At 39.0% G+C, this 20,161-nt stretch overlaps 1 pseudogene; it reads right to left on the reverse strand.

Moving 5' to 3' along the window:
- Nucleotides 1-18,763: 18,763 nt before the first annotated feature.
- LOC138388898 (U6 spliceosomal RNA) lies at nt 18,764-18,901 on the reverse strand (annotated as a pseudogene).
- Nucleotides 18,902-20,161: the final 1,260 nt, after the last annotated feature.

The raw sequence follows: 20,161 nt of genomic DNA on the forward strand, positions 1-20,161 counted from the left end.
TGGCTTTTATTAAAAAGTCCACAAGCAATAGGTGCTGGCATGGATGCAGGCAAAAAAGAAGGCTTGTACACTACACTGTTGGTGAGACTGAAAATTAGTACAACCTCTGTGGAAAACACTATGGAGATTCCTCAAAGAATTAAAAGTGCATCTACCATTTGATCCAGCAATCCCACTACTGGGTATTTACCCAAAGGAAAAGAACATTTTTCACCAAAAAGACACTTGCATATGAATGTTTACTGCAGCACAATTCACATTTGCAAATATGTGGGATCAACCCAGGAGCTTGCCAATTCATGAGTGGAGTAATAAAGTGTGGTATATGTATACTGTGAAGTACTACTCAGCCATAAAAAAGATGAATTAATACCCTTTGCAACAATCTGAATGGAACTGGATATAATTCTCCTAAGTAAAGTATCTTAAGAATGGAAAAACAAACACCACATGTACTCACTATTAAATTGGAACTAATGGATGAGCACACATGTGCACAGAGGGAAGTAAAACTCAGTGGAAATCAACTGGGGGGGAGGAAGGAAGAGGAAAAACACCTACCTAATGGGTACTATGGGCACTATTTGGGTGACGGGCACACCTATAGCTGGGACTCAAGCATTACAAAAGTGATCCATGTAACCTAAAACATTTGTACACCCTTAATAATTTAAAATAAAAAAAAATTACATGTAAAATTAAACTCACTCTTGGCACTCTTTTCCACATAGCAAATGTGAATACACAACAACTTGCAGATATAGTTTGTTTTTCTGACACAGATCCCAGGCTTGCATCTTAGAAATAACCTGATGGGTATTTCTACTTGGCTATCTTATGTTGGGTTCCCCTAGTAGCAGACTCTAAGACAAGGATTTGAGTGTAAGTAGTGTATGTGGCAGGTGTTTCCAGGAAACAGTAGCAGGGAGTGGGTAGGTGAGGTAGGAAAGAAAAGGAAGCTATGAAAGGGTTTGATATCCAGTAGGTTACTCCTATGTGCAGCCAAAGTTTAGCTCTGTGAGGTGGGTAGTGTACAATGTGCTTCAGAGTTGTTCCCCGGCTCCCATCCCAGGATGCGGCAGCTCAGATTTTTTGATCATTGGTTGAGGACTGCCTCTGGGGTACATTAACTCCCTAGCACATTTGGTCTGCCCTATGTGGTCCAAGTGGGCTACAATGGCCAGAGATCACCTCAGGGAGAGAGTGGTTGGTGTTGGCAGTTGGAAGGCATTGGTTTGCGAACACCTATCAGATCTGCTTAACTGTACCTCAGTTTGTCTCCTGAAAAGACCATGGTCATACTCATCACCTCATTCCCTTTTATGCCAATATAGCTGCCTCTCTTAGCATCTTTGTCTGTCAAACATTACAACTCCTTCATCACTTAGACTTAAATTTAGTGTATGATCCTCATTTTTCTGATGAGGAAGCTGACGCTCAGAATGTTTAAGTATTTACCCAATGTCACATGACTGGCAAGTGACAGTTTTCCAGTATTCTACCTAGCGAGGTTGTCCTAGAGGTGAAAGGGGGCTGAAGCAGGTTTGCGTGCAGAAGCTCTGACTTTGCACAGTCAGATGACCTAACTGGAGGCAAGAGCAGTCGCATTCCAGTGGCATTTTTCTCTGGGCTTCCTGTTTCTGGATTTCCTGTTTCCCTTAAGCTGAAACAGGCTCTCTGTAGTTACATAGATGATTTAATAAGTCTACTGAGTCCTTGCCCTGTGTGTTAATTCATTTTCTTTTGCTGTAACAGAACGCCACAGACTGAGTAATTTATAAAGAAAAGAAGTTTATTCAGCTCACGGTTCTGGAGGGTGGGAAGTCCAAGAGTGTGGTGCCAGCATCTGATGGTAGCAGAAGGTGAAAGGGGAGGAACACAAGAGCCAGAGAGAGCTCACCTTTATAACAAAGCCACTCCCGTGATAGCAACATTAATCCATTCAGAGGGCAGAGCCCTCAGTAATCCCTTAATCCATACATGAGGGCAGAGGGATTAAGTTTTCAACACGTGAACTCTTGGGGGACACATTCAAACCATAGTACCTTGATACCAATTCCAATTAGTTCTAGAACCTTAGACAAAGCACGTATTCTTTCTCAAGGTTATTTTTCACACCCAAGGATTTTTGGGGATCCTTTCAACCCCAACAATGTGAGACAGGTGACAGAGGACTTTTTTTTTTTTTTTACAGTGGGCTGGATATAAATACATCAGGTGAGACTTAGCTTTGTTTATTTTTAATGTAGATTGTGGTTTGGATGACCTTCATACTGTCAAGCAGAAAATATTGTAGACATTTAAAAAATATCCACGGGCATGTTCTTTGCTTTCTTGTGCAAAGACTTTAAAGTGTGACAGGAATAGCAAGTGACGTGGCTAACAAGGGCCAATAATGGTAAAGGCTGTGAAACATAATGTGCTAGAGATAGCATCTCCAGGACTAACACACAAGCAGCATTCCTCTCGTCTGGCGTGGGTTCCTGCAGGTTGTCAGCAATCTGAGGGAAACATCTTTTCTTAGGGAAAGCTAAGCTATTCAATTTTTATCCCAGAGTGAGTATCAAATTATATGCGGGTATAAGGAACATACAATGGTAGAGATTTTATTTCTAATGAGCATAGACTGGAAACACATTTGGAAGTCTATCGTGATGTTTCTTTTCCTACCTCAGTCTAGTGATCTCATTGGGCTGAATTCTCTGTGGTTTGGCTTCAAACTTTTTTCATTCCAATCTGGATCTTTCCAATTTGCTGCCCCATTTTACAGCCAGTCTACATCTTTCCTTCCAAGTTCTTGCCGCTTCTCACTTTTTGACTCCTCATCTTTTATTCAACCTGTTGCCTACCTCCTCTGGTCCTTCCCTCCACTTAGTTTTATAAAGCATATTAGTGCACGTGGCAACTCTTGGTAGGGAGCAGGGGGATGGGCAGAATGAAGAGGGACCAGCCAGCCATCCCAAGCCAGCTTATATAGTTTTCCTAAGGCTTCCCATATATCTAATAATAAATCAAAGAAAAGGTTTGTAGAACAGAGAGAGAAACTGAGATACCAAGAAAATAAAGGACTCAGTCTGCGTTCTGTGACATAGGTAACCAAGAGAACAAACTTCAGGACATCTGATTTTTCCTGTAATCTTTGATCCAGTGATTTGATTCCTTCCTCTACAGTAGGGTTGGCAAACTATGACCCATGGGCCAAATCCTGCCCACTGCTTATTCTTGCAATTAAAATACTTTTTATTTTAATTTTTGGCTTTAATTTTTAATTTTTTTCATAATTTTACAGTCACAGAAAAATTATAAACATAGTACAAAAAATGAAAGAAACACATGCATATATTTTTTTTCCATGAACTGTTAAAGGGTAAGTTGCAAATATGATGCCCATTTATACATAAATCCTTTAGTGTCCATTTTATATGAACTGACTCTTGAAGGATATAGATTACTAAAAAAAAACTCAGTCAATAAATTTGAGCTAATTTACATTTGTTGAACATCGTATTTTTAAAAAATAATCATATTCTGGGCCATAAAAGGAGTCATAACAGAAAACAAAACAAATCAAAACATAAAATCACTGGCATTATTTTTTCTGATCAGATATAATTTAAGGTGAAAGTAAATCATGCAGTAAAGTCAGTAATAAATTAATAGAAATTTAAAGACAAAAAGAAAATTTTTAAATTTTTGAAAAAGAAAGAGCAAATTAACCCTAAATAAACAATTAAGGAAATACTAGAAATTATTGAAACAGAATACAAATACTAAATAAAATGAAGAAAAAAGTTGGCTTTATCAAGAAACTGTTAATTTAGTGACTATCTGGCAAGCCTGACCTTTGATCAAAAGTAGCAAAAACACCAATCACCCATGTCAAAAATGAAAGGGGCCATCATAAAATGGGATAGTCTACAAAGTAAATGAGTGTCCTCTCACAAAAAATCAGTGTCATAAAGATAAAGAATGACTCAAAACTTTTCAGGATTAAAGAGAACCAAAGAGACATGATGAGTGAGCATAATACGTGATATTAGATATTATTTTGCTATCAATGATACAATCAAAACAATTTCCAAACTATCTAGAAAGTCTGTAAACTAGATAAAAATATTTTTTTGGTGTTAATGTCATTGGTACACGGGTTCATAGTTTATGCAATTAAAGTTTTGACAGAATACACACATGACTATTCGTTTAGGTGTTGCCTATGCCAACGTTCACATACCATGGCAAAGATCAATAGCTGCAGCAGAGACTATATGTAACACAAAGCCCAAACTAATTACTCTAAAGCTTTCTATAGAAAAAGTTTGCTGACTCTGTATGGTGATGAAAGCCTTGCTATATCATGGGCTTGATATTTCTGATAACTGGCTCTAGAAAGATGATGGTACAAAGCCTAATTGAAGCTTTCAGAGATCTCCAAGAAACTTGTCCATCTACAAGGATTTTCTTTTCCATCATCCTGTCTACCCTGGGAATAGGAGGTTGTTATTACAGCCTCTTTTTCTTCCCCGTCAAGATAGAAGCAGTAAGAGGCCTTGGACGATTGCTGCCTTGTGAAATCTCATAGATTCGGTGTGGGAGTCTGTCCTCTAATGAAAGAAGTCCAGAAAAAAAGCTGTCCTTGTGATCCCACAAAAGATGACATCTCAGTCCTTGTCTAGTCTGCGTGAAGAACACAGATTGCAAGTGGGATCAGCTACATAATTTATGATGCCCAGTGCAAAATGAAAATGCTGGAATCTTGCTAATGAACTATCAAGAATTTCAAGATGATTATAGCTGAGCATTAAATCAATTGCTAGATCCATTGGAGCACAGGTTGCACGCTCAGGAAGCTGGCCCTGATCCTAGGACTCTGGAGCTCAAAGGGACATCATAGGGCTCCTATGCATTGATGGTGACTGTTGCATTTTGAAAACTAGCTACACCAAGCTACTCAGCTGACGACCAGGAGTGAGAGTGCAGCAGACTTTGGCAACCTTGGAGAGGGGGCCCACCAGGAGCGCATGCTTCTCCAACTTGTCATGAGTTGCTGGATTGTGTACCGTCTGGGTCTAAAGAGCATAACTAGATCCACAAATCACTCAGCTCCAGCCTACTCACCAGGTCTCCCTCTACCTGGAAGTTATTTTTAGGTGACCTGTTCTGGGAAGGTTTGACATGTTATTTTCATGCCTGAGGATTGGGTTTCACAGGAAATATTTCAAAGAATTTAATACAATGCAACACACACATATTAATAAGGGAACATTTGTTTTATTCTTGTTGGCTTACTAAGGATTTCTGTTCTTAGTCATGTTCTCTTCTTCTCACTGCCCTTCCTGACTCAGTTTTCTACAACTTCACAGTTCTCTCTCGTGCCAGTTCCTGAGCTCCTCACTGCCACGCGGATTTCCTTTCCCTCATCAATTGCCAACCCCCTCTGGTTCTCTCCGATGAATGAATTAGTGATGTTGCCAACTTCCTTTTTGTCTTTTCCAGACTCCTTTCCACTTTTACTCCTTTTCACTGATCATATTCTCCTCTTAATTTCTAGACTTTAAATTTAAAAAATTGACTTTCTTCCCTTTGTCCTGCCCAAACTATTTTTACAGAGCAACTCATTCCTAATCATGGCCCCTACCTTTCCTGTTCTGTTGTTCTCTTGACCTCCTATTCGGTCTTCCATCTACATTAGATTGCTAAAGTGTCAGGAAGTAACTAACCATCCAGTCTGAATGCCTTAGCGCCTTCAATCTTTTGTCTTATGACCACAATCTTGTTGTATTTACCCTCCCATCTTCTTAGACTCTTACTTAGTTTATATGTCTGACTATTCTGTATTGCTGAGAGGAAATTCATCCACTCTACTTCCCCTGCCCCTAAAGTAAAAAGAATTACTGAGGACACATATTTAAAATGAATCTCAAAGCAACTTTGCATTAATAGTAACTGAAAACAATTGAGATCTTGACTCAGTTGAGAACATGCTAGAATGGAGCAATTCATTCACGGAGTATGGCCACATGTGCTACATTTCCTCTGCTTGCCGTCTCTTTCCTATTCCCAGGAGAAGCTCCTGAACAAACTTGCTTTCTGCTGCCCCAGAATGTCCTTTTACCTTTCTCCTCCAGGGAGATCTCCTCATGGCCTTACACTTACTCATATCCTCATCAATTTCTTTTTCTCCACTCCTTGCCCTAAGACACCTGATGAACTTGATCCTTTCTTCTGGCCCTACAGCTCCTAGGGCATTGTCTTGTTTTACCAGTTATCTATTTCTGTATAACAAACCACAATGCAACTTTTTGTCTTTAGACAACAACGATTTAAGAACAACAGATTTAAACGATTTAAAAACAACAGGTCTGTGAGTTGGCTGGGCAGCTTCTCTGTTGGCTTCACCTGGGCTCACTCATGCAGCTGCATTTGGCCAGAGGGTCCACCAGGACCTGGGTTGCTGCTGTTGCTACCATTGATTCTGTCCAGCATTGGGGAAATGGGGCAGGCAGGAATGAGGAAATCTCGGACAAATTTCTTTAAGGAAATGACCTGAAATTTGTTTCTACTTCATCTCTTTCTCTCTTCTGCTTCCAGAGTATGAAGTATTTTTACAGATACGTAAAAATGCGCCAACTAGTTTTATTATCTATTCAACAATTTAAGCACAACGGGGTTCTCTCGCTCCCTGTAACTTAGTTTGAATCACTCACATGACACCCAAATTAAACACGAATGACACCTTCTAAATAGTTGGAAATCCCTTTGACTCAGAGTTCTCTGGCATAGTTTGAGCTCCCTAATACCGCATGGTAGAACATGTCTAGTACAGAAAATATTTAAAAGTATTTTCTGAATAAATTAATGCAAGAATAGCAATATATTTAATGGAACTCAAAGCAATACTGACTATCCAGGCTAGTCCATGCAAAACATGATGAAACTGAAATACTGTATTTGCAATGAATGATGGAATGAAACAGTTATGAAGTGAATTTGTTAATATAAGTAAAAAATAGCATTGATTACATTTATCTTAAATACTCTTTTTGAGGAAAAGCTATGTAAATCAGAACATCGTCTAGATCGTGAAGGAGACTTCTGAGTAGTTTCACAGTGTTGTACTATTGGATGTTTTGGTTTCTTTGCATGCCAATTTTCATGTCAAAATATAGACATTTTCCTTTCTTCTCTATGGTAAATAGACCATCAGTACCATTGTTTCATCCTAGAAAGACAAAGTGTTTTAGAGTCTAAAGGCCTGTGTTTGCAGACCTGTTCTTCCACTTACTAGCTAAACTATTTGGCACAAGGCATTTGTCTTCTCTGTAAATTGTGATAAATGAAATCTATCTCACAAGGTTGTTTGAAGAATCAAGTGAAATATATATGTTTAAGGTGTTTCATAATCGCCAGGTGAGACTCAAATGAGCTAAAGAATAAGATAAATGAACTTTTGACTTATGATAGGAATGGATGGAGATTTTACTGAGATCATTTTCAATACATGGAATGAAGTAGAGAGGATGAAGTTTAAAAAAAGCTACCTGAAGTGCAAGTAAATGGCTAGAGGGTGGGAAAAGACAGAAAAACTGGGTGCATGGTGTGTGCATGATCTGCCTGTGCAGGAAGGGACAGTGAGGGAGAGTGGAAGTTAAACCCTTTGGTGGTTCAGCCACCAGGAGATGCTGTTAGCTAAGGTCAGCGTGGTTGTGATATTAGGTGGCCTCAAGGTGGGCAGACACACAACTCATTGTTTCTCGGAATAATGAGGTGTATCTATGGGCACTGATAATGAATCAAATGCCAGAATCTGCCTTGTGTCCTCTTGAGTTATAGAGAACACTCCTGAAAATTGTGCTGGTGATCCGAAGTTACTTGGCTTCATCAGTTGCTACAATTTTGGCCTTAGAAATATGGAACTTGAGCTTACATATTTATTTTACTGTTTGGTTCAATATAACTTTTGTGCTAGAATATATCCTTTATTTTCTTTCTATCCCTTCTTCTTTCCCTCATCCAATCCATTAATGGATTGACGAATCCTTTCTTCACAACCACAGAAAAAATGGCATTGCTCTTATTTCCATCTTATTATGTATCTCCTAGTCACAGTTCTCATTGCTTCATACCTGCATAGACAGTAGGTATTAAGTAACTGCTTCTTGAATGGCTGTGCCATAGCCACCTGGCTGGCTCTATCTGGTAGTGTCATAACTTGGCAATCGGTTCTGCTCACAAGTGCTAGATATTTCTTTTAAGCATCATTTTATTGGTTAAAACAAAGGTAATTCCTGAGCAAGTCTCCCAAATTTCTTAACACGCAATATATTGCATCTTTTAGATCTACTCCTTCAAACTTTATGGTAGAAACATAAGTTGCAGCTTCTTTGTAACTATGTAATGGGTGGGAGATACCTAAACTAAAATCCAGGACCAAGAGTACTTCAGCTGTTGAGAAAGACAAAATGACTATGAGGTGGCATGCTTACAGTGTGTGCGTATGTGTGTGTGTGTGTGTGTGTGTGTGTGAGGCAGGCAAAGATGGACAGCTCTTTAACATGTCACCAAATTAGGATTAAGCCTTGCCTACCTCCAGTATAAATCATCACTCTTGTGGCTTTGGCAATTTTGCAGAAGTGATATTCTCTCTCTTGCTTAGAGTCTACTGCAGTATAGCATATTTTCTTGGTGCCAGTAGCCTTCTCATTTTGGAAAAATCCTATCACCTGTGATAATGAAGACCTTTGAAGTTCTCACATTAATTTTTCTAATACCCTGCACTTTCCACGTCTGTGCACATTCATTCTGCTCCCTCTGCCTCCAGCACTTCCCCAGCTCCACTTGGTCAAGCCTACCTCCTCTTAAAGGCCCAGATCAAATGCTACCATCCTCAAGAAGCTTCTGCCAATCCTCACCAGCAAAATTAACTTCTGCCTTGTCCCTTCCTCCTTAGCTCTTGTTTTTTGCCTCTTCTAAAGCATGGATCACAGTTTGCCTGGTCCAGAGAGTCTCCTTCTCAGGAAAGGTCTCAACTTTTTCTTCATTGCAGGCACATTAAAAGTAAGGACAATTACTTGTTTGACCTTATATTCCCCATGAAGCCCAACAAAGTGCCTTGTGTATAATAGGCTCTTAATAACTAGTTGTTGAGTTAAATTGGATTACAGTTTATAAATGTTTACAAATGAAAGAGCATTGCCTTACATGGTTTACAAAAGAAAATTCTGTTGAGATAAAAATAGATGAACAACAAAAATTCAAGTGGAAGGGTTACTTCTTACACAATGAGGTTGTGTCATTTTGGATTTTTGGAAAGCTTCTCAGAATTTCCGCTTCCTAAAGATCTCGCTTCTTTAGCATTTTGTCCCCTTGCTAAAAGGCATCCGAAGAGATTTTGATAAAACAGAAAGAATATTTTTAGGCGCTGCAATCTGCCTGGCTCTGCCAAATTCTTGGCCTTTGGTATGTGCTGCTGAGTAATGTCAGATGCTCACACGTACACACACTGACATTTACAAGGCATGAGGTGGGCTCAGCCAAGTTCAGAAACAAAGCCTCCCTTTTGACTGGCTCACCAGAACTTCCTCAGATGCATTTATTATTTGCTACTGGAGGAACTGACAGGCTGCTGGTACCAGTGGAATTTCCATTCTTTTCTGCACTTGGGGAAGTGAAGCTGTGGATTCAAGAGGTTATATATTCAGCTGTGTGAGGGGCCGTGAGCCTCTCTGGCTTTGGCACTAATGAAAGCTGCACATAGGACAAAGGTTGTATTAGGACTTTCTGGTATTGGATTTGTAGAAATAAAAATGAACAGGGTTCCTCTCTAAACACAAACCGAATGATCTTAGAAAATTCTTTTCTGAAAAATACTATGTTTTTAACCTAAAAAGATAAAAACAAAGCACTGCTTTTATTTTTGCACTCCATAAAAACATCAGAATATATTTTAGTAACCTCTGGAATTCCAGTGTAATTTTAGATAGAGAATCATCCCCCCAAAAGGAGACAGCAAGAAATTGTGTGTGCGTGTGTGTGTGTGTGTGTTTGAAAGGACCAAATCTCTGTCTAGACAAAAATAGTGGATAGGTAGGTTATAAGAAAGAATTTTGTAAAACTAAGCAGAATAAATTCTATTTCTGAAATAGTGCTGTTTTATGAAAGGTGTTTCTTTTCACATTACTGTATATGGTTAATTCTATGAGATTTTGTAAGTAGCTACCCCTGGAGATGAAGTTACTGCTGAGAATTCAAATCATCTGCCTTAAAGGTGGTTTCTGTGAGTCACTAGGCACTGTTTTCCCTTTAGGGCCCACAATAGCATAATTGCACCCTTTCTCCAAAGGTGCTTGACAATGTTAATCCTTCTGCTCCCATAAGGGCCCTGGGTATTGGGGGTGAAACCTAGAAGATGCCAGATAGTATATTCTGGCCATGTGCTGAAAAGCACATGCTTTATGATTGTGGGCAGTAAGGATTCTGAAAACATCTGAGCAACCTTCTACCTCCTAACCCCAAAGAACCATTACTGTTAAGTTCTGAAGTTGCTGCTGTGGAAATGAGGCCGTGGCGATGGCCATTCAGATGCCAACCACGAATGGAGAGGGATAGGCTCACTTTGCACACAGGACATCTGTCAATACCGTCCCACATCTCCATGGGCCTCCTCATGGCTCCTTGCGCAATGGGGTGCTCCTGGCTTCAAACTTGCGCTGTAACAATACCTTCCGTTTTACAGTGCTTTCTACTGTTCCATTTTGTCTCGCACTCACTGTCTTTAAAATAACTCTGGGAAGCATGCAGAGCTGGCTTTATCTCTTTCTCCCTTTTTTCCTGTTGGATGAGGACGTGTGGTGTAGTGACTTGCTGAGGACACATGGCCAGGAAAAGACGGAGTGGAACGTGGTCCCTGTTCTCCCGATGGCTAATCCCAGGCTCTGCGCAGCGTGCGTGGGCGCCCAGTGGCCACAGCTGGGAGGTCTGTCTTTAGATGGGACTTACACCAGTACGATCACGTAAGCATGTGTGTCTGACGGAAACACTTCCATATTCTTTTTTTTTTTTTTATGACAGAGGAAGAAAATATGTATCTTTACTGCAAGAATAATAATCTTTAAGACATGACTATGGAAGAAACTTCATGATTTCCACAGGGCATTTCTATGTCTCTAGGGTACGTTGAAAGCCAGGCTCACACACTTGAATTAGAGACGCTCAGCCCAGTGAGGCGTTATTCACTGAAATAGCAGCTGTTTGGGCTTTTGAACTCCCTTGGGGATGAGTTGATTCACTCTCTGGTTGTCAGGATGACCAGATAACCAGACTGTGATGCTGCTTCCACGTATTTTGATTTTCTATTGTTCAGTTCTGTGAGAACAGACTTTTCTTTCTGCTTTGGGGCCAACTAGCCTACTTACTGGCAAACAGGAATTGAGAAAAGGTAGATAAAAACTGGTTTCAGGGCTTAAATGCAACAATTTAATTGTAGAGATTTAAAAAGAAATTGAGTGGGAACCAGAGACTGAAACAACTGCGTTCAGATTTAGTGAGAGTTTTATGTTCTGTTCAATTTATTACTTTCCAATTTCCTGTATGTGAACTAAAGTTTTTTCTTTTCTTTTCCTTTTTTTTTTTTTTTTGTAAAAAAAAACGTAAATCTCATGGTGATTCTAAACAAAACATAGATGTAAAACAATTGGCTTTTTAATTTTTCTGTCTAAATCTTCATTTGTAACATCTCTTCTGCCCTTAACCAACTGCTGGTTCTAGACATATGATTTCAAAAAGAAAATGCAAAAAAAAAAAAATGTTATTCTACTACTTCTAGAGTAATCCATGGTTGAGTTTTTTATTAGTACTTGATACATGTTCCCATATTAGTTGTCTTCTGTTTCAATCGTTCTAAGGGTAACAAGGTCCCTTTGAATAGCAGAGAAGTTTGCAAGCAACATCCAAAATGATAGCTGGATCTTTTCAAGATCATTTAAGAAGATTTCATAGGTTTGATAAGAAGCCAACAGCCCTTAGAAGTATTAGGTAACGAATGCCTCAGGATTTCCCTGTGTCATGATAGTGAAATAATGTATCTTAATACTCTTTGAAGTCTCTAACCACGGTGAGTTGGGAAGAGCTGGCTGAAAGGTTGTGTAACATAATATTTTAGGCCCAGCTGCATGTGTTTTGCCAAAAATGCTTTCATTTTTTTATAAGAGAAAGTAAACCAGGTCTAATCTTGGCTCTGACACTAATGAGCTGTATGAACCTGGGAATATTGCTTAACTTCTCTGAGACTTTGTTTTCTAATCTATAAAATGGGTTTGGCCTAGGCAACATCTATGATTATTTCCATAGTTATTAAATTAGTCTGTTAAACTATGTTTCTGTAATGTGATATGGGTTATTACATATGATATTAATATACATAATATGTGATATTACACATAATAATATGATAGATTATCTTCCAGCTAAAAATGAAAAATCTTAAGAGAACAGAATTTTATATTTACTTAGAAGATTTTTCTTTCTTCTCAAAACTCATTCTATAATGTTTTCATATGTTTCTGTTTTTAATTTAACCTACATATACACCTGAATTCCTACATATGTTAATATTTCTTCACTCTGTTGTGAACACTGTTGGTTAATCTATTCTGTGTATTTCAGAAATACTTACTTGGCTATTAGTCCTTTCTGTCTTCAAGGTGAGCATAGGTTGTCTGCTTCTTGGCGAAGCAATGGCCCATTCAATTAGTTAAACTAGCAATGATAAAATGACTGACTTAATAATTGATTATTTTTATTTCCCAGCTAATTGTTTTGGTGTGTAAGTATACAGTTTGCTGTACTTTTAGGTATTATGGCAATTTTTGGAAGAGAATGCCAGTGCTACACAGCCATAAAAGCACATCTGATGCTCCAGTGAGACATACACTATTTCTCTCTGGTTATGCTCATTCTATTAATAATTTATTATAGACTGATCAGCTAAAGTAAGTAGGCTGAGAGCCATATCCTCTTGGCTTTCAATTGTAATGCTCATTTTGCTCCTGAAATTACTATTCTCCTATACTCTAAGCAAAGACCATGTTGTAATAGCAAGATTGCCTCTTAGGAGATCATACTCTGAAGATCAAGTTCAAGGTTACCAAGGGCTTAACAATGTTGATATTCACACTTCTTGACTGGATTCTTGCACTGTTTAGAAAGTGAGATAAAAATTTTGTGTGGAATTTTGACTATATGTCCTTTATGCCACAAAACAGGTTTATGCTTTCAAGTTATTGTAAAATGGACTCTGGAGGCAGGGACCCTGGATCCTCTGACCTTGAGACAGTTATTTCAACTTTCTGTATCTTGATTTCCTCCTCTAAAAAAATTAGATAATAGTATTTACCATATAAGTTCTTATGGGAATTAAATGAGTTGATATGAGTGTGGAACAGTCATAAACTTGGCACATATAAAATACTGTAAGTTGTACTATTATGATTATAAAGATATAGATCATTATTTTTACTAATGAGAAGAAAATAATCTTCTTGTTTCAGATAGAGGCATGGGCTCATAGGGTTTAAGATTCCAAAGAATCTTAAAGGGTGGATAATCAACCTCTTGGCCAATGCTTGAATCTCCTGCAATAGCTACAGTAGGAGGTAAAAAAAGCCTGGAGAGCTGCATGTGTTCACCACTAGTTAGCCAGGTAAACTCTGCTTCAGGTATCTAAAGCACCATGTCTCCAAAGGCTGATAATACCTTAAATGTAGATCACAAAATACATGATGTGTATTGTACAAGATTTATCAAGAATCTAGATCCATTTGCTCAACTATAGATCAATTAGTGGCACACATATCTTAGTGGTTTTGGTAATATGAATAATTCAGTCATCCTCCATGTCTTTGGAGAAAGCAAACTAGAAAGTGGAATAAAAGTCTATAAAAGTTCTAAAGGAGCAGAGCAGAAATATTCCCAACCCTTACAGTCTCTCTCAGACAGTGGAAAGAGGGACCGATTTTTTAAATGCAGGTTAGCTGCATATAATTGATAATTGTGTGTGTTTTCCCAGAAGATGGACTATTTCTTTCCATTTCTTTATTTCCAGTTCATATATATTTGTTCAGAATCCTTTTGATTTCCCAGAATTTTCTTTAAAAAACTCAGATATTGCAGCAATAATTTTCAAACCTCACAAAATCTCCTAAAAATAACTCGAGGAAAAGAATTGAGCCCAAGTGGTCTAAAGCTTCATAGAAACTGGTGTAAAGAACAATGTCATTATCAAATAAAGAAAAATTTACTGCAATCTATAGTGTTCAATAAAAATATATATTAATATAAATCCACAAACAGAAGAATTTTGACTCCAAAGTTTTCAGAATTGTATAATATAAAAATCCAATTTAATCCCATACTGGGGTAGGGGTATCGTGACTCTGGAAGATAACTTCATCTTCACTTTTGGACATTTCCTTTGAGGGTTGAATACAGCTATTTTTTTCCCCACACAGGATCATCCAAAGTAATTTTTAATGGGTATTTCCATCATTACCCATTGGCTTGGAAGGTTTTATAGCCAATCTGTGCCAACTGCGACTGAATCCCACAGAGACTCAGAAAAGCTGGTCCAGTAGGGGTGTGTTCCTGTATTTTTAAAGATGAATACTTTGGGGTTCAGTGAGGCTCAGTAGCTGGACAACAGTAAAACATTGAGAAAGACAGAATGGACACCCCCATCTGGGTCTTGCAGGACAACTCAGGTTTTGCTCCCCTCCACCTTTAAACTTTCTCCTCCCAGGTCATAGCAACCCCTCATATCTGGGTATTACTTGCAATTTGCTGTTTCCCCTCCTTTCTGCATTGAAAGCATCGGCTACACCCGTACACTCCACGGCCACAACATACCTGGATCTTCTGCACCTGATCATCCCTGTTGCTACTAGTTGAAGGAAGACACCTTTATCTTTTGAGTTTCTCTATTGCAAGTGATTTCTGACTGGGAATCCTGCTTCCACGCTGTTCCATTAAGTCCTATCTTCATTGAGTAGCTGGAGTGATGTTTTTGGTAGGCGTGAAGACTTCTCTTCCACCTAGTAGAAAACCCTCATGCAACCCTCACCTACCAAACTCTGTGCTGTGGCCATGCCTGGCTCTCAGACCTCCCTTTTCCACCCTCCGTCTTCCCTTCTTCACTCCTGACAACAACCTTATTTATGCTCTTCAAGCATGTCGAGATGCTTCCCCTCTCAGGGCTTTTGCACTAGGTCTTCTGGTCTTTCTGGAAAGTTCTCCATAGATCTTCATATAGATAGACTTACCTATATATATTTTTAGATTGGCTATTTCATAATATCACCTCTTCTCAGACTGTCCAATGTAAAATAGCCTCTCAGTCACTTTCTATCACATTACCCTATTTTGGTTACCAATATAGCTTATATATTTTACCAATATAGCTTATATATTTTACAAGCCATAATTACTCATAATTTACTCATAATTACTCATAATTTACTCATAATTCCTTTTAAAAATATTTATTTTCTGTTGTTCTCCTCCTTAATTAGCATGTATTATAGAGCAAAGACAAGCAAGGTCTGACTGATCTTTGCATTTTCAGTGTCCAGTGATATTTGTTGAATGAATGCTGTGTCTACTTTTTCTTAGCTCAAAGCATCATGCTTTCTCTTTATCTTCTGACTCCCTGAAAAGATAGAGTTGCCCATCCAGCAAGAAACATACTAATAGTTGTATCTACCTCATGGAGTTACTGAAACAAGTAAAAAATGTGTAAACATGTTTACAGTGATGAAGTACATAGAATACTGCCTGCCACATAAAAAACTCCATGTAAGTGTCAGCTGTTCTTAGTGTAGGATGTAGATATACATATTTTTTTACTTATATCTATATAGATTTCTTATACATATAAAACATATGAAACATTTATAAGCTTTTATTACTTATATATCTACATTATATATGGTGTTAGCTGTTTTTATTATTCTATTATTTGATAGTGTAGCAAATAAAATGTGTCACAAGATTTTGTGAAATACCATAAATTTACTGGCAGCCACGCCTCTCCTATCTGACTCTCTTCCAAGATTCAGCCAGGTTTTTCTTTCTGGCAGTGCAACATTTTTGAAAAAGTATACAACAGCTGTAGTATGTGCTCGTTTTGTTTTGTTTTTTAGTTTTTTATTTTAATTTTTTTTTAGCCCTTCTCCTCCAGAGGGCAGGTAGGTGCTGTTATAACAAGTGTCCTGAAGGTGACAGTGGAGATCCAGGCTTGAAAAATGCTCCAGTGTTTTTGTAGACGCCCTAGGGTAGGATTTGAAGGGGTGAGGAGCCTTACCCCATGGGCCTGTTTTTGCGTCTTAAACCCTTTTATTATTATAATTGCTGTTGGGAAGGAGTGGCTCACGATATGTCCGGAAGCTGCTTAAATGCAAATGATATCTGGGAAGTGGCCTTCTGCTATTATTCATTAAAACCTCAGGCGAAATGAGAGCATTCGTGCATTCAGGAGGATGCTGAGAAGTGGGACTGGTGCTGAGGTGAGAGAGAGGGCAAGGAACAGGAAGAAAAGGGCTTGGGTGTGGGTGGACACGTCCTTTGGTCCCAGGACTCTTTGATGTGTGGGGAGGGGCACAGCCAGGGGAGGTCGGAGCTGAGTCCTCTAAACAGCCGGGCCAGGGCAGCATGTCCTCTTGCCAGGTCTAAGGCAGTGAACTCCTAGAACAACCTCATGCATAAGCCTTAAATGACAAGCCGATTCTGGAATGTCTATGTGTACAAATCAGATTCTTGTGTCTACTACAAATCTGAGTAAGAAAACATAAGGAAGGAGTCTAGGAACATTCTTAAGGATGAAGACAGACACTTTCTCCAACTAAATGGGAAATACTTCATATTGACCACCAGATGGTAGTATTGCACCACAAAAATGCTTACACTTCCACACCTAAATCCATGTGTGCTTCCCCTTTGCAGCAGTAATTGAAATTATGCTTATAAGGAGCAGTTATTCTTTATTTGCACTTTTTTCATACACAAAGAATACACTTTTGTCAATAGTGGCTGCTGTGGGTGTTCTTCCATTATTGCCATGGGAAGATGGGTGTCTAAAAGTTAAATTGTGACTTTAGGCATTTTGTGATTCAAAATTAGTGAAAATGACCAATCAGCATGTGAGTTGAAGTATAATAGTCCCTCAGCCAGGATATATTAACTACTTCCAAATTACAAGACAAAAACAACATAAAACTGTTCGGTTCATAATTTACTCTTTTTGATTTGCAGCGTGTGGGATTTTCTAAAAGCATAAAATAAAATATGGTTTCACATGGTTTACATATTTTATAACAATTTCTGTCTAAAATGGCTCTCTGTAAATGCATTTGTGGTGTTGAAGAGTTTGAAAAGCTGATTATCAAATAAGATAATGTATGTAGAATACCTAGCCCGAGCCCCAAGTATGGCGGGAATCATAATAAATGAAGGCTCCGGTTTCACTTATTAAGAAGAGATAATAAATTCGTCGGTAAGTGCAAAAATCCTTTACTACTGTGGTACAGGAGAGGCCAAACAGTGAAATATCACAGAGTGAGCTGCCTGCTATACCTCCATAGTTGAGTAGTCAGGGCAAGAGAAACTACTTAGGGTTTTGCCCTCCCACAGACACTGCAGATGAAAGTGTTCAGCAATTAACCGTGAGCAACTTTCAAACACAGCAAATCCATGCCTTTCTATTTTACTCAACTCTGATTAAATCTCTAGAACAAGTTTAAAAAGAACACATCTGGGGAGAGTTTTTGCTGGGTCTACCTACTGTCTTGTTTCTTTGGCAGCTTCAGAACAATAGAATAGTCAGTAGCCACAGTGACATTGTAGCTTCAAGACACCATCTGTATGGTGCAGGCATAACAGGAACAGAAGAATGACGTTCATGGCTGGGGTCATCCAACTTTCACCATCTTTTCCTGCTTTAGACTTTGTTCTCCTTCTAGCAGTAGGCATAGATGGGCTAAATTCCTTAATTAAGCAAGATCTCTTGTTTGAACCAATTTAGACTACAGCCATTAATCAAACTTTTCTTTTCTTTCTTTCTTTTTTTTTTTTTTGAGACAGAGTCTTGCTCTGTTGCTCCAGCCTGGGTGCAGTGTCATGATCACAGCTCGCTGCAACCTCACACTCTTGTGCTTGAGTGATCTTCCCAAGTAGCTGGGACTGCAGGCATGTGCCACCACGCCTGACTAACTTTTTCAACTTTTTTTTCGTAGAGACAGGGTCTCGTTGTGTTGCCCAGGCTGGTCTGGAATTCCTGGCCTCAAGCGATCCTTCTCTGCCTCCGCCTCTCAAAGTGCTGGGATTACAGGTGTGAGCCACTGTACCCGGCCTCCTCAAGCTTTTCTTTCAAACCTGCCTTCCTTTTTTCTTTCCTTTCTCCCTTCCCCATCTCTTCTCCCCTCTCTCCCTTTTTTCTTTCTTGGCATCCCCATGTCTTGTTACTTACTGTATTCTTATACCTACTGTTGTCCTGTACCTACTGTTAGGTTTAGGGACAAACATTAGAAGCAGGGGCTTTGTTGAACTTATTTCCTGTTATGGGCTGAATTCGATCCCACCAGCACCTTGATCTTGGACTTCTGGCCTCCAGAACTGTGAGAAGAGGATTTCTGTTGTTAAAGCCACCCAGTCTCTGGAACTTTTCTGTGGCAGCCCTCACAAACTAACACATTCCCTTCGATGATGATTCTTCTTTTTTTAAAACATGGAACACTTTCAGGAATGTGTGTGTCATCCTTGTGCAGGGGCCGTGTTAATCTACTCTGATTACATGAGTAATCAGAATTGAATTGTCATCTGAGTTGTGCCAGTTTCAGTATCTGTGCTGCGGAAGCAAGCACTCCCTTTAGATTTTTTAACCTCCACATTTAGCAAGATTTCTAAAAAAAAAAAAAAAAAAAAAAGTTGGCTTTCCTGCATTTCAGGTCCCACCACCCCTGCTGTTGCCACCCTCCACCAGCGCAGCACACTTGGTGACAGTGACTGCGTTTGCATGAGTGTGAGCAGATACTCAATGACAGCACTTCGGAGCAGTTTTGTTACACCTCTAAGAGGTACAGTGCATTGATTCATTTTAATATTTAATATCGCTATGAGTTCCTAAGAAGTTATCAGGAAATGGACTAAATTTAAAAATAATGGTGTGGGGGGGTTAAGGGGGAAGAAAGAAGATCTTGACCAAAAAGAAAATTTTAACCTAAAACTCTCTCTTACTGTTGTGAGCAAAACTTCTCTCCCCCAATTCAAACAGACGCACGTCGCTAGAGCTCATTAAAATTCCTGTGTCTGTGTGAAAATATCGAAATGCTGCAGAGGGCAGCATGGCACCGCACATGGCTGTTTCAGGGCAAAGCCACTATGTCATTGTCCCACTTTTTTTTTTTTTTTTTTTCCTAGCGGGTAAGTTACTGGAATCCTTTAAAAAATGATTATTTATGGTGAAAACTTGGAAAAGCAATTATGCCTGCTTTTTCAAGTTTACTCCCATGGCCTGTACTGCAAAGTACCAGTCAGCAACCTCCCCCTGAAAAGCCTCCAGGCAGATACATTGTTATTCTAGCTACCAGCACTCGGAGAAGCCCAATGTTAGACTTAAACATGTTTTGAAATTAAACCTCAGAGACGGTCCTAACCCTCTTTCAAGTCCCTAAAGATGTGTTTACCAAAAGTTAACAAAGAAATCATTGTTCTCAGAACTTATGGTAACAAAACAATGAGACTGAGAGTGGCCTTCTAGACCGAAGTACATATGGTGCTCTGTAATGAACATAATAAACTGTTAACAATAGCGACTTCAAGGAACTCCAATAATTACTGTTTTCAGCAAAATGTAAAACTCTAAACCAGGGGTCAGTAAACTTTTTCTGTACGGGTCCAGACAGTAATATTGTCAGCTTTATGGGCTACATGGTCTCTGTCCAAGCTATTCACCTCTGCCATTGTACCCTGAAAACAGCCATAGACAATACCTATACAAATGGGCATGGCTGTGTTCCAATAAAACTTTATTTACAAAAACAGGTGGCAGATTTGGTCATGGGCCATAGTTTGCTGACGCCTGCTCAAACTCTGAGTTTGTTTTCCCTCTAAGGAAGAT

The sequence above is a fragment of the Eulemur rufifrons genome, chromosome 7, assembly GCF_041146395.1.
Source record: "Eulemur rufifrons isolate Redbay chromosome 7, OSU_ERuf_1, whole genome shotgun sequence".
Classification (NCBI taxonomy): Eukaryota; Metazoa; Chordata; class Mammalia; order Primates; family Lemuridae; genus Eulemur; species Eulemur rufifrons.